Source organism: Elephantulus edwardii, unplaced genomic scaffold, assembly GCF_000299155.1.
Source record: "Elephantulus edwardii isolate Elephantulus edwardi_28Jun2011 unplaced genomic scaffold, EleEdw1.0 scaffold00300, whole genome shotgun sequence".
In the NCBI taxonomy this organism is placed as follows: Eukaryota; Metazoa; Chordata; class Mammalia; order Macroscelidea; family Macroscelididae; genus Elephantulus; species Elephantulus edwardii.
The window spans coordinates 2,854,798-2,869,209 of NW_006400050.1; the positions used below are offsets into that span (position 1 = coordinate 2,854,798).

The 14,412-nt window shown below is 38.2% G+C and overlaps 1 pseudogene; it reads right to left on the reverse strand.

Moving 5' to 3' along the window:
• Window positions 1-2,964: 2,964 nt before the first annotated feature.
• On the reverse strand, window positions 2,965-3,759 carry LOC102875375 (annotated as a pseudogene).
• Window positions 3,760-14,412: the final 10,653 nt, after the last annotated feature.

Consider the following 14,412-nt stretch of genomic DNA (forward strand, 5'->3'; position numbering starts at 1 on the left):
ACTATCACCAAGAGGTGGGGACGGGGCTTGTGCGCTGCTGGGGGTTTATGCAGCAGCACCCTGTGTGCTAAGGGTCACACAGGTGTGGGCTGCAGTGGGGTCCCACAGTGTCTGGCAGTCTTCGCTCCTCTGGGGTCTCACAGTCTTCGCTCCTCTGGAGTTCCGTGGCAGGTGGCTGGCTGCTGTTCTTCCGGGGTCTCTTCCGGGTCCCTCTCGCGGCGTTCCCCGGTCTGGTGGCGGCGTTCCCCGGTCTGGCAGCGGTGTTCCCCTGGTCTGGCGGGCGGCGGTGTGCGTTCCCCCCCGTGGGCGGCTGCGTGCATTCCCTGGTCTGGCAGAGGCGTTCCCTGGTCTGGCGGCCTCGCCCGCCTGTGATTAGATATTGTGAAGGGCATGTTTTCCTTAGTTCCAGTTTTATATTCTCTTTGTCACTGTACAGAAATCCATTTGATTTTTCTATGTTGATCTTATATTTGTTGAATTAGTCACCTATGTCCAGTAGTTTTTTTTGCTGAGTCTTAAGGCTTTCATAGCATACACTCCTATTATATGCATATAGATAATCTTACCTCCTCTTTGCCAATTTGGAGACTTCTTATTTCCTTCTCTTGTTTATCTTATTGCTTCCACTAAGACTTCCAATACAATATTGAATAAGAGAGTTGACAATGGGCATCCTTTTCTAGTTTATGTTCTCAAAAAGTAGCCTTTAATCTCTCTCCATTGAGAACAATGTTGGCTCTCTTGTTTGTGTATATACTTTTTAGTATGTTGAGGAAAGTCCCTTCAATTTCTATTGTGTTTTGTGTTTTAATTAGGAAAGGGTGTTGGATTTTGTCAAAGGCTTTGACTGCATCAATTGATAGGATCATGTGGTTCAGGCTCTTTGCCTGTTTTGAATTACACTGATTTTTTATATTATGTTGAATCATCCTTGCATTCCTTTTATGAATTCCACTTTATCCTGGTGAATTTTTTTTTAATGTATCGTTGGATTCTGTTGGCCAGGATTTTATTCAGGATTTTTTTTTATCTATGTTCATGAGAGATATTGGCCTATACTTTCTTATTTTGGTGATGTCTTTACCTGATTTTGGTATCAAGAATATGTTTGCTACATAGAATGAGTCTGGAGAAATCCCATCTTTTTCTATTATCTGAAATAGTTTATGTAGAATTGGTGATAATTCTTTGAATGTTTAATAAAATTCACTTGTAAAACTATCTGGTCTAGGGTTTTTTTTTTTTTTGATTGGAAGTTGTTTAATTACCTTTTAAATTTCTTCTTTTTTAATGGTTCTGTTGAGGTGTTCAATTTGACATATATCAAACACTCAGAGAAAACAATTGTCAACCAAGAATATTGCGCCCAGCAAAATTGTCTGTCAAATAAGAAATAGAGATCGAGATATCAGCATAAAAACAGAACTTAAGGAAGTTTGTAGAAACAAGACCAGTGTTTCAGCAAACACTGAGAGAAGTAATTCTTACAGAGGTGTCACAGAAAGCAGGATGGAAGTACCTAACAACAACAACAACAAAAAGAAATCAACAAAATGATCATAAGAAAACGTTGCCTCTCAATTATCACTCTGAATGTGAATTATTTAAGTGCACCACTGAAGTGAAAAAAGAGTAGTAGATTGGATAAAAAAACCTGAAATCCATCAATATGCTGTCTACAAGAGACACACCTGAAAAGTGAAGATAAAGAAAGACTAAAAATAAAAGGGTGGGGGGAAATATACCAAGCAAGTGGCAACCAGAAAAAACAAAACAAAAAACCCAAAACCAGAAGTAGTAATATTAATCTCTGATAAAATAGATTTCAATGTAAAAACCATCACAAAAGACAAGGAAGGTGATTAAATAATTCTTAAAGGGTCAATAGGAAAAGAAGACATAAAAATAATAGATATCTATGCACCAAATTAAAGACCTACAAAATATATAAATCAACATTAACAAACTGAAAAATTAAATAGACAACACCACTATAGTAGTTGCAGACTTCAATACACTACTTTCAAGAAAATATAGAACTACTAGAAAGAAACTCAACAAAGATGCTTAAGAATTAAACCACACAATAAACCAACTCAATCTCATAGATACTTATAGGCTAATGCACCCCCCCAAAAAAAAAAACCAAACCAAACCACAGTATCCCTTCTTCTCTAATGTGCATGGAATGTTCTCCAGAATACATCACATTTTTTGCCACAAGGAAAGCATCAATAAATTTAAAAAACCCACAAAAACCAAAACAGAAATAATACAAAGCATCTTCTCAGACTATAGTGCTAAAAAGTTAGAAATTAACAAGAGGATTAAGAAAAAATATGCTTTTAGAGGCTGATCAAAATGTTGATTGAACATAAATGGGTAGAAGAAGAAACAAAAAATGAAGTAAAAATCTTTCTTGAAACAAATGACCATGAAAACACAACTTACCAAAACCTCTGGGAAACAGCTAAAGCCGTAAACAGAGGTCAATTTCTATCAATTAGCAAACACATCAAAATTCAGGAAAAAATTACCACTGACTCTCTAAACCAGTATCTCCAACAAATTGAAAAAGAACAGTAAGAAAACTCAACATCCAAAAAAAAAAAAACCCCAAAACAAATAAACAAGCAAATAAAAAAAAAACCCAAAACTGAAATTATAAAAATTAGGGCAGAAATAAATGAAATAGAAAACAGAAAAACAATTGAATCCATCAACAATACCGGAAATTGATATTTTTTTTTTTTGAGGGTGAGTAGTGTAATGTTAACAGCAAAAAAAAGTAATACAAATAATTTCTTCTGCAGCAGCTCATTAACATCTGGTAACACAATGAAGGTCAATGTACATGAGCTTAATAAAAGGATCAATTAGAAACCCCTGTACTACAGGATGGGGTGCTGTGCTCTTATTATCAATGACACCCCAATAAATGCAAGCAGATGCATTCAGCCTCCCTTAGGGGGCAGGTCCACGGTACTTGTCATGTAGATCAGCTACACTGTCACTGGAGACTCGGATCCAGCCATCCTCCCAGACGTGGTAGAGGTTGACCACACCTCCTGAGTAGGCATCTCTGTAGGTAGCTTGGTAGATGGCTCGACGAGCTAGATCATAGGCTTTTTCCACTTCCAGATCGTAGGAGTAGCCCCTATCCATGACCCCATAGGCATATACAGAGCCAGAACCTACAGAGAAGGTGGTCCCTGAGATCCGGTTACCTTCACTGTCCACATAGTAGAGGCCAGGGCCTCTCTTGTCCCAGCCACAGATCATGCTACCCATGGACAGCCCCATGCCTTTATATTTATAAACCATGTTGGCCAGCAGCTTGGAGGCAGCTGCTACTGAGATGCGTTCCTTGTTTCGAAGCTCATAGATTCGACACTGCCGAGCTAACAGCCTCTCCCAGAAGCTACAATCCGCTGCACCTCCAGTCATGGTGCCTAGCAGGTAGGGGTTGATCTCGATCACCTTCTTCACCGTTTGGGATGCAATGTAAGCACCTGCTGTGGCCCGGGAGTCCACTGCCACGATGACACCATGGCGAAACTTGAAGGCCAGAGTGGTGGTTCCATGAAGTATTTCGATCCCTGGATCCTCGGGGACACCCCATTTAGGCGCAGTCAGACTCAGCCCATCGCATGAACTCCCTAGACCCACGTCCTGCAGATCCGCGCGACCCCCAAGACCGAAAAAGCCGCGCTGGTTCACCGGTAGCGGCCTCTGCAACACGCTGGCCAGCGCCATGTCTACTGAAGGCAAGCACTGAAATTGATATTTTAAAAAGGTCAATAAAGTTGATAAAATACTAAAAGAAGGAAAAGATGCAAATAATATTAATAAGAGATGAAACGGGAACTATCACAATGAATAACTAAAATAAAAAGATTAGCAGTAGAATAGTATGAAAAATTACACTCAAATAAATATGAAAACTCAGAGGAAATGGATAAATACTTAAAAATTCACAATCTACCTAAAATGACACAAACCAAGATCTCTTAAATTCTTGAGATCATTATTTTGTTAGTTGTTTTTCACCTGGGGTCATCTTTAATGACTTTACATATAATCATATGTAACATATATATTCAGAATTACATCTTTATAATTATTATGCAAGGACCTGGAAAATAATGGCTGTGCTTTATGAAATATCTTTGTTTGATTCACTCTCATTGTTGTTTGCTGCCATGAAATTGAGTACAACCCAGAGTGACCCTATGAACAATAGGTCTAAAACCTGTCCTATTCTGTGCCATCCTCAAACACTCTGACATACTAGACACCGTAGTGGCAGTCACAGTGTCAATCTACCTATTGTTTTCCTATTCTGCACAGACTTTCTGCCTTTTTTAAGCATCATTTCCCTCATCAAGGAATAGGCTATCCTAGCAACATGCCCAAAGTATATTAGACAAAGTTTCATCATCTCTATTTTCAAGGAGAACTCTGGCTGTACTTTCTCTAAAACTTCATTCCATATGGCCCAGCTATTTTACTGCTTGGAATATACCCCTAGAAAATGAGAACTGATTCACATGGAGATTTATACCAATGTTCATAGCAGTGTTATTCACAATCTCAAGAACATAGAAGCAGCGTAAATATCCAATCACAATTTGAAAGGACTAAAAAAATTATGATACATTTAAATGATGGAATATACACAGCATACAGGAGCAATGATTTTGAAAATCACTACCTAACTTAGCCTGGAAGCAGAAGTGGCATCCAATTCTGAAATAACTTAACCCCAGAAACTCTATGAACTTGGAGAAACAATGAAAGTTATAGAAGTGTTCAAGTTTTTCTTTCATAGCGTCACTATGAGTCCTCTATGACTTAATGGCACTTAACAACAACAATAATACCAACAGCACAACAATAACATGTAGAGAGAGCTCTGTTGGCTTAGTAGATAGGAAGTTATTCTACAAAGCCAAAGATGGGTGATTTTAGTCTGCGGCCCTCAGGCTTAGTTTTAATTGTTTTTGGTCACACATTCTTCTAAGTGGTATAGCGTGAGTCTGTTCATTTGCTGTATAGAGATAACTCTTGGTTGCTGTGATGCTAAACACTGTGACACTGACTTGTCAAATGTGATAATGGTTACCTATGGTGGACAATGTTCAGTGGAGATCCCCAATTAACATAAACTTGAAATTGGAATGGCATCCACTTCCAAACTAACTTGCCTCCAGAAACTCTATGAACTTGGTGAAATGATGAGCATTATACAAGTGTTCAGGTCTTTTGTTCATAAGGTCACTATGAGTCGTCTATGACTTTATGGCAGTTAACAACAATAACTACCAACTTGGGAAGGACTAGAGAATATTATGCTAAGTGAAGTAACTCATTCCCATAAAGGCAAATACTATATATTACCATTATTGTAGAAATAGAAAGATAAAACTAGCAAAATGTGTATGAGGCTCCAAGGGGGGGGCAATAGGAGCAGAGGGTTAAGGATGAAGTTCTTGTTGTTGTTGTTGTTATGTGCCATTGAGTCATTTGCGACTCATAATGGCCCTATGTACAACAGTCCTAAACTCTGTTCTGTCGTTTGCCAATCGCACTGTCTCCAACACACCCATCCCGATTGCCCCAGTCACACAATCAATCTACTTCCTAGAGGCCTTTCCCCTCCTGCGTCGTCCCTCCACCCTCCCAAGAATGATGTCCCTCTCTAAGGACCGGTCCCTCCTTACAACATGTCCAAAGTATGTCAGATGAAACCTCAGAATCCTTGCCTCCAAGGAGCAGCCGGGTTTAACCCTCTCCAGGATGAATCTGTTTGTTTTCCTAGCAGTTCATGGTACCCTCAATACTCTTCTCCAACTCTACAGCTCAAAGGCATCAATTCTCCTTCTGTTCTCTCTGGTCATTGTCCAACTCTCTAATGCATAACAAGCGATTGCAAAGACCATGGCTTGTATCAGGCGCACCTTAGTCTCCAGAGAGACACCGTTGCTCTTGAGTACATTAGAGAGGTCCCTAAAAGCAGACTTTCCTATCTCAATATGTCTTTTAATTTCCTGGCTACTGGTGCCAAGAGTGTTGATTGTGGAGCCAAACAAACTAAAGCTGTGAACAATCTCAATCTCTTCACCATCCATCCTGATGCTGCCAATTGACCCAGTGGTGAGAATCTTTCTCTTCTTTACATTGAGCTTCAATCCATATTGAAGGCTGCAGTCCTTGACCTTCTGCAGCAAGAGCTTCAGGTCCGCCTCAGTTTCAGCAAGCAGGGTTGTGTCATCTGTATAATGCAGATTGTTGATAGATCTTCCACCAATCCTGATACCACATTTCTCCTCATAGAGCCCAGCTTCCTGGGTAATCTGTTCTGCACACAGGTTGAAAGGCTATGGAGACAGGACACATTCCTGGTGTACGCCCTTCCCAATTTTGAACCATGCAGTGTTTCCTTGCTCTGTTCTCACAACTTCCCGTTCATCCAAAAGGATGAAGGGATAATAAAAATATCTCACAATTTGATGAGTAGAGGGAGAGGGAGGGATGGGTAAAGAAAAATGAAAAGATATGTTGCAAAAAACAATCTATATGAACTTTGTAAGAAAACCAGTATAAAATAAAACACTTATTTAAAAAAAAAGCAAAACTATCTCCCAACAAACCACTAGAATTTTTTGTTCTTTTGGAAGTCCATAGATATTTGATACTCTTCTCCAACATCATATCTCAAAGACATCAACTCAGATGCATACCAATTGATCAGAGAGATTGGATTCAACTAAGTCCTTAAGCCAACATCATTATTCCTCAATAATTTAGAGAAATCTGTAATTGCAGATGTATTTCCCACTGTAATATGTTTCCTGATTTCCTGATGACTGTCGCCAAGGAAGTCCAGGTAAGATGAAGCAGTTGACTGTTTCAATCTTCTCTCCATCAATCATGTTTTTGCCTATAGGTCTAGTACTGAGAATATTTGTTTTCTTGACATTGAGATGCAATCTATATTGAAAGCTTTATTCTTTGATTTTATGCAACAAGTGCTTCATGTCCTCCTCACTTTCAGCAAGCAAGGTTGTGTCATCTGTATGCTGGAGGTTATTGATGAGTCTTCCTCTGAGCTTGACACCACATTCTTCTTTATAGAGTTCAGCTTCTCGAATAATTTGGTGAGCATACAGATTGAATAGATGTGGAGAAAGAATGCAATCCTGGTGCACGCCCTACTTAATTTTAAACCATGTAGTGTTCCCTGGCTCTATTTGCACATTAGCCTCCTAATCCAGGTCTAGGTTCCACATGAGCACAATCAAGTGCTCTGGGATTCCAATTCTTCTCAATGTCAGCCATAACTTGTCATGATTCCCAAAGTCAAATGTTTTTGCATAGTCAACAAAGCATAAATAGACATTCTTCTGATAATTCTTTACTTTCAGCCAGGATCCATCTGGCATCAGCACTGTGATATGGCCTCTTCTAAATCTTGCTTGAACTTCTGGGAATTCCCTATCTATTTACTGTTCTAGCAATTTATGAATGATCTTCAACCTTATTTTGCTTGTATGTGATATTAATTATATTGTTCAACAGTTTCCACATCTTTTGGGCCACCTTTCCTGGAAATGAGAACAAATGTGGCCCTCTCTTGACTTATTGGCCATTAAGTGTCCTTCAAATTTTCTGGCATAGATTGACAAACACATCCACAACTGCATCTCTTAATTGAAACAGGTAATTGGTATCCCATCAATTCCTGGGGACTTATTTTTTATTGCCGATGCCTTTAGTATAGCTTCAACTTCCTCCTTTATTACCACTGGTTATTGCTTCCTGAAACTTTTTGGTTTCAGTCAGTTCTTTGTGGTACAGTGATTCTGTGTATTCTCTCCACCATTTTAAATGATCCTGGATTATCCGTAAAATCTTTCAATATTGTGTCTTGAGGCTTAAATTTGGTTTTCTAGTCTCTCATCTTAAAAAATGTACAAGTTCTTGTCTTTTTATTCTTCAATTTCACCTTCCTGTACCTTCCATTATAATACTTTGCATTGTCTTTTTGAGCTGGCCTTTGAAATTTTCTATTCATCTCTTTTACTTCAGCATTGTTTTCCTTCGTTTTGGCTTCTTACAGCTCTAGAGCAATCATCAGAGTTTCTTCTCATATACATTTTGTTGTGTTTTTTTTTCCCTTTCTCCTCTATAATGACTTTTTGTTTTCTCTGTGAATTATGTTCTTAATGTCATCCCACAACTATTTGGTCTCCCTTCCTTGGTGTTCAATGTTTCAAATTTATTCTTGTGATGTTTTTGAAATTCAGATGGAATAGATACAAGATCACATATTCATTCTCATGGAATTGTTTTACTTCTTTTTTAGCCTCAACTTGAACTTACAAATGACTAATTGATAGTCAGACCCATAGTTAACCCCTAGATTATTTTTGACTGCTGATACTAAACATCTACACATGTAGCCAACCTAATTCTTCTGAACCCTATCAGGAGAAGTCCATCTGCAAAGCCACTGTTCATGTTTTTTTTAAAGAGGTTTTTAGAATAAATAAATCGCTAAAAATACAGATTTGTCCCTTCTATTTCTAGCCTCATTTCTGTCATAAACCCATACTTTGTGACTACTATTTCTTCTTCATATTTCTAACTTCTGCCTTCAGGTCACTAGTTATGACATCTTGACTGGATGTTTGGCCAATTCTGGACTCCAAGATTTACTAACAGTTTTCAATTTCATCCTCTATCTCTATATGCAGGAACAATAGTATTGTTAGTGAAATATATTTGAATAATAGGCATGGTAACAAATATTTCTTGCATGCATTTGGATAATATCCTATTACTCACAACATTATAATTTAGGATAGAATTTGAAATTGACTTTTTGACTAGGAATGCAACACCACTTTTATTAGAAGACAGAGGTAACTCGTGGTTGCTGTGATGCCGAAGCCTGTGACAGTGATGTGCCAATCGTGATAATGGGTACCCATGGTGGACAGTGTTGGCTGGAGCTTCTCAACTAAAACAAGCCTGGAAGCAGGAGTGGCATCCACTACCGAAATGGTTTGCCTCCGGAAACTCTATGTACGAACAGTACTCAGGCCGTTCATTCATAGGGTCGCTATGAGTTGTCTACAACTTGGTGGCACCAAACAACAACAACAATATCCGGCAGAAATCCTTGTTCATATTAAACAATCAGCTGAAGCTATGGAGGCCTACTAAGAAGCTGCACTGGCAATCTGAAAGAAAGTTGTTAGAATTCACTGGCTACTCCAAGGAAATAGGATGGCCCATCTCTTCTGATGTTATTTTTTAACCAAGAACACCTGCTGGAAGGTCATTTACAATTCAGTTCTGGGCTAACAATGAGTGAGTAAGTAAGAGACTTTTAATAGAAGTGCGGTGGTTGTTATCAGTTTTTACTATACTATGGGAGGGACAATGAAGGAAAGAAAAATCCAGGATAAGATGGCTTGACGCAGTGACTGGAAGAGTGGGACTTAGGTCTGTTGAGACAATGAGATTGGCTCAGAACAGGGTAGGTTTCAGAGCTAATGAACATAGGTCGCTCTTAGTTGCAGGCCACTTGATGACAGATGAAAACAACAAAATGAGTCTATGGGAAGGTTCATATAATCAAGATACTGAAAGAAAGATTCCAAATGAAACAACTATCAATTTACCAATTAAGTCCTTTGGTTGTACAAACAGGTAATGTACTAGCCTGCTAACTGAAATATTGGAAGTCCTCCCCCAGTTTCCCCCAGCAACACTTCGATGTTATGGCTTGGGCTACAAGTCACTTTTGTGATGTCTTGCACGTCACAATGTTGTTGGTCTCTCATGCTGATTTCTATCGTTCAAATTTATGCACAAACAACTGGAGCCAAAGGGTAGGAAACAGATGATTTCTACCAACTTTTGTAGTCAGAAATTAACTGGACATACAACCAAGATGCATTAATAGTGATAATAAGTGACTGGATTGTAAAAGTTGGGAACCAAGAAGAATCAGTAGTTGGGGAAGAAAAAATAAACAAAAGCAAAAACAAAACAACAATAAAAAAACCCCTTAGAGACAGAAATGAGGCTAGGAATAGAATGATAGAATTCTGCACAATTGATGATTTTTTTTATAGCAGATACCTTTGATAAGAAACATAAACACAGGCTACACACATGGATTTCACCTGTTGGTATGCACAGGAATAAAACTGATTACGTATGTTGAAGAAATCATTGGAGAAGTTCAATATGAGCAGTGAAAACTAGACTAGGTGCTTATTGCAGAACAAACCACCAACTATTCATATGCAAGTTCAAATTACAGTTAAAGAAGGTCAAATTGAATCCACAGGATTAAGAATTTGACTTTGAGTCTATCTGATATGAATTTAAAAACCAACTCAGGAACATGTTTGAGGCCTTTAACATTAATGAATGAAGACCAGATTAACTATGGGAGAATATCAAAAGTATCATCCATGAATAATGCAAAAGGTAGTTATGAAGGCAGAAGAAGACAAAAATATCAAAATGGATGTCAGAAGACACTCTGAATATCACACTAGAGTGCCAAGAAACCAAAGCAAAGGGAAGAAATAAAGAAGTTAAGGAGTTAAATAGAAAATTTCAAAGGGTAGTTTGGGAAGACAAAGCAAAATATTATCATGAAATGTGCAAAGAACGAGAGTCTGAAAATAAAAAAAGGCTGTACTCTCTCACAATTTCTTAAGCTGAAGGAACTAAAAAAAAAAAAAACAAATTCGGGCCTGAGTTGCAATACTTAAGGATGCTATGGGTAGAATATTGAATGATCTGAGGCATATTAAAAGAAGATGGAAGGGGTATACAGAATCACTGGAGCAAAAAGATTTGGTTGACACAGAAGATATTCAAGAAACAACATATGATCAAGAGGTAATGGTGATGAAGAAGGAAGTTCAGGCTTCTCTAAAGGACTTGGCAAAAAAAAGAAAACCACAGGAATTGATGGAATACCAATTGACATATTTCAACAAAGAGATGCTGCCTTGAATGTGCTCACCGTGTTGTGCCAAGAAATCTGAAGGACAACTACCTGATCAACTGACTAGAAGAGATCCATATTTATTTCCCTTTTTTTTTAAAAAAAAGGTGATCCAGCAAAGTGCAAAATTAGCATACAGTATTACTCACATCACACGAAAGCAAAACCCTTCTGAAGATTATCTAGAAACAACTGGAACAGTACATTGACAGAGAACTACCAGAAATACAAACTGGGTTTAGAAGGGGCCGTGGCACTAGAGACATTTTTGCTAATGTCAGTTGGATCTTGGCAGAAAGTAAAGAGTAACAGAGGGATATTCACCTGTGTTTCATTAATGAACGCAAAGGCACTTGATTGTGTAGATCACAACAAATTGTGGTTAACCTTTTGGAGGATAGAAATTCCAAAACTCTTTATGGTGCTGTCCTCAGAATAGAGCAGGCTAACACTGCATGGTTCAAAATCAGCAAGGCAGTGTATTACGGATTTGTCCTGCTTCCATGCCTTTTCAATCTATATGCAGAACAGATCATTCAAGAGGCTCTGCTTTTTGTGTAAGACTGTGGCATTAGGATTGAAGGAAGACTTGACAACAATCTATATAATGTAGATGACACATCTTGTTTGCGGAAACTGAGGAGGACTCGAAGTGCTTTCTGCAGAAGGTCAAGGACTGTAATCTTCAATATGGATTGAATCTCAACAAGAAGAATACAGAGATATTTACCACATGGTCAATTGGCAGCACCATGATGAATGGAGAAGAGATTGAGGCTGTTAACAATTACAGCTTGCCCACCTCCACTATCAACACTGTTGGAACCAGCAGTCAGGAAATCAAAAGGTGAATTGCATTAGGTAAATATGCTGTCAGGGACCTTTCTAGAGTGCTGCGAAGCAATGATATCAATCTAGATACTAAGGTGTGCCTGATCTAATCCATGGTCTTCATAATTACTTGCTATTCATTAGAGAGCTGGATAATGACTAAAGATAATAGAAGAAGAATCAATGCCTGCCTTTAGAGTTTTGGTGCTGGAGAAGTCTTGAACATACCATAGACTGCCAAGAAAAACAAATAGGTCTGTCTGGGAGAGGATGACACCACGTTTCTCCTTGGAGGTGAGTATTTTGAAGTTCCACCTCACATACTTTGGACATGTGGCTAGGAGGGACTGATCCTTGGAGAAGGACATCATCATGCTCAGAAGGGTGGAGGGATAGCACAGGAGAGGAAGACAACAGATGAGATGGACTGATGCAGTAACTAGGGCAATGGTGGGTAGGCGTATCAGAGTCAGTGACACTGGCTTAGGACAGGGCAGGCTTCAGAGCTAATGTACATCGGGTCTCTATTAGTTACAGGTGACTTGATTGCACATAACAATAACAACAGTCTACACAGAGGTACCTCAAAAGAAAGACATGTTAACTACTTCTAAAACATTGGTTTTGACTACCCTATGGAGTGCATTTGTTCTCTGGTACACATGGGTTTTCCATGAGACAAATCAATGCAGTGGTAACAGGAATCAGTCATAGATTTTGTGCCATAGGAGCCCCTGATCAAACAGAAGTAAGAGATAAGTGAATACAAGTCTCTATGCTAGGATTCTTTTGTTAAAACAAGTGCTGTGAACTCCCACATCGGTACTATATTTCCAGACTAGAAGGTCATAGCACTTTACAGACAATGTCATATTTACCTTTATGATACTCTTTGAGCGTTGAAAGGGGGCTAATGCTTAGCCTGTTTCCCTCTATTGCCACAGGGAAAAATATAAGCAAAGAGCATCTGAATCATTTATACAGTACTCCACCATAAGGCAATGAAAGAGGCAGGTGCAGGTCTCAGATGGTTGTCTAAGTCCAAATTCCACGCTCTATCTGCTACATAATCCTGCCTTTCCTCTCAATAGAATATTTCCCTAGATAGTTCCTGAAACATTTATAGCAGAAGCCTGCAGAGTGACTGTTATAGAAGTTTGTGGAAAACTTCCAGGCATCTAAAAATGTAAGAAGCGGCCACATTTCAGTTTGGGTATTCACATTTGAAAAGTGATGTGTTTTTCCCTCCCCTCAAATATTCAAAAGTTTGATCTAAGGCAAAAGTTTTACTATGCCTTCCTAAACTGGAAGAAGGAAAACACCCATGAATTTTCATCAGTTTGCTGTAGGCAGAAATTTGCCATTTTGCAGGAAAATGGCTTAAAAATCGAAGCTGAGATGAAATACTTGAACTTTTTGTGTGAACCTATGAAAGTAATATTTTTCTTTATCAACTGATATGACGGTTTGCACAACCCTACATTACTTCAGTATAAAAATGACTTTTCCTGTCTAAAATGTCACAAAACTATTTGGATCCTTCAGAATACATCTGTAAAAGGATTTCCATCCTCTTAATTTTGGCATACACCATCATTTTCCTTTTATTCTCTATCTAGTCCCATATTTACAGAAATTCCCTGTAAACTAAGTGTTTTTAAAAAAACTGCTGTGAGGTACACATGTGTGAGAAATGGGTATAGGGCATAAAATTGGAGAATTTTCTCCTTGGGGCGTCAGAAACGGCCAAAACTAAGTTATCTATCTGAAAAATAGATCATATTAAATGTAGTAGAGTCCTTAGATTAATTTGCAGCTTGAAAAAATATACATTGAGTGTATACTTCTTTGAATTTTCATCTCTACAGTGACAACAAGATGTTGTTGTTGTTGATTGTCTTTGAGTCAAGCGTGACTCATTACAATCATATGAACAAAAGGCCTGAAACCCCTCTATAACTATTGACATTTATCAAAGTTCATAGAGTTTCTGGAGGCATGGCTTTTAGGAAGTGGATGCCATTCCTGCTTCCAAAACAAGATAGTGTTCAGCTATTCTAAGCCCCATAAATATTCATACTGCTAATGACCCTAGTAATATAAACATAGATTTAAAGTCCCTCCAATCACAGACGTTTATTTGTTCAAGAAATTAGTTAGCACTGTAAGTGTATGCTGACTGCCTGACAAATTTACAAGTAAAATGCTCAATAATCCTTTCACTAATATTCTATTTCTCCAAATAATTATGTCAAAACTTCTTAATAACTAGAATTAAAAACCAACTGCAAGACCAAATAGAGTTGATATATCAAAATATTGAAGCAAGTAGATGTTTTTGCCTTTGACTGCTTTTGCTTAATACATGCCTCTACTTCACACCTGTGAGTGTGACTTCGCTCTGTTCTATTGGCAAAGTGCAAATGCTTTGAAATTATTTTGTAAAAATTAAGTGGAAATGTTTATAAGTTTGAATTCTTTGGCTGACTGCTTATCCAGGTCCCCAAACACATAAGGCAGCTGTTTAGATTAAATAAAACTGT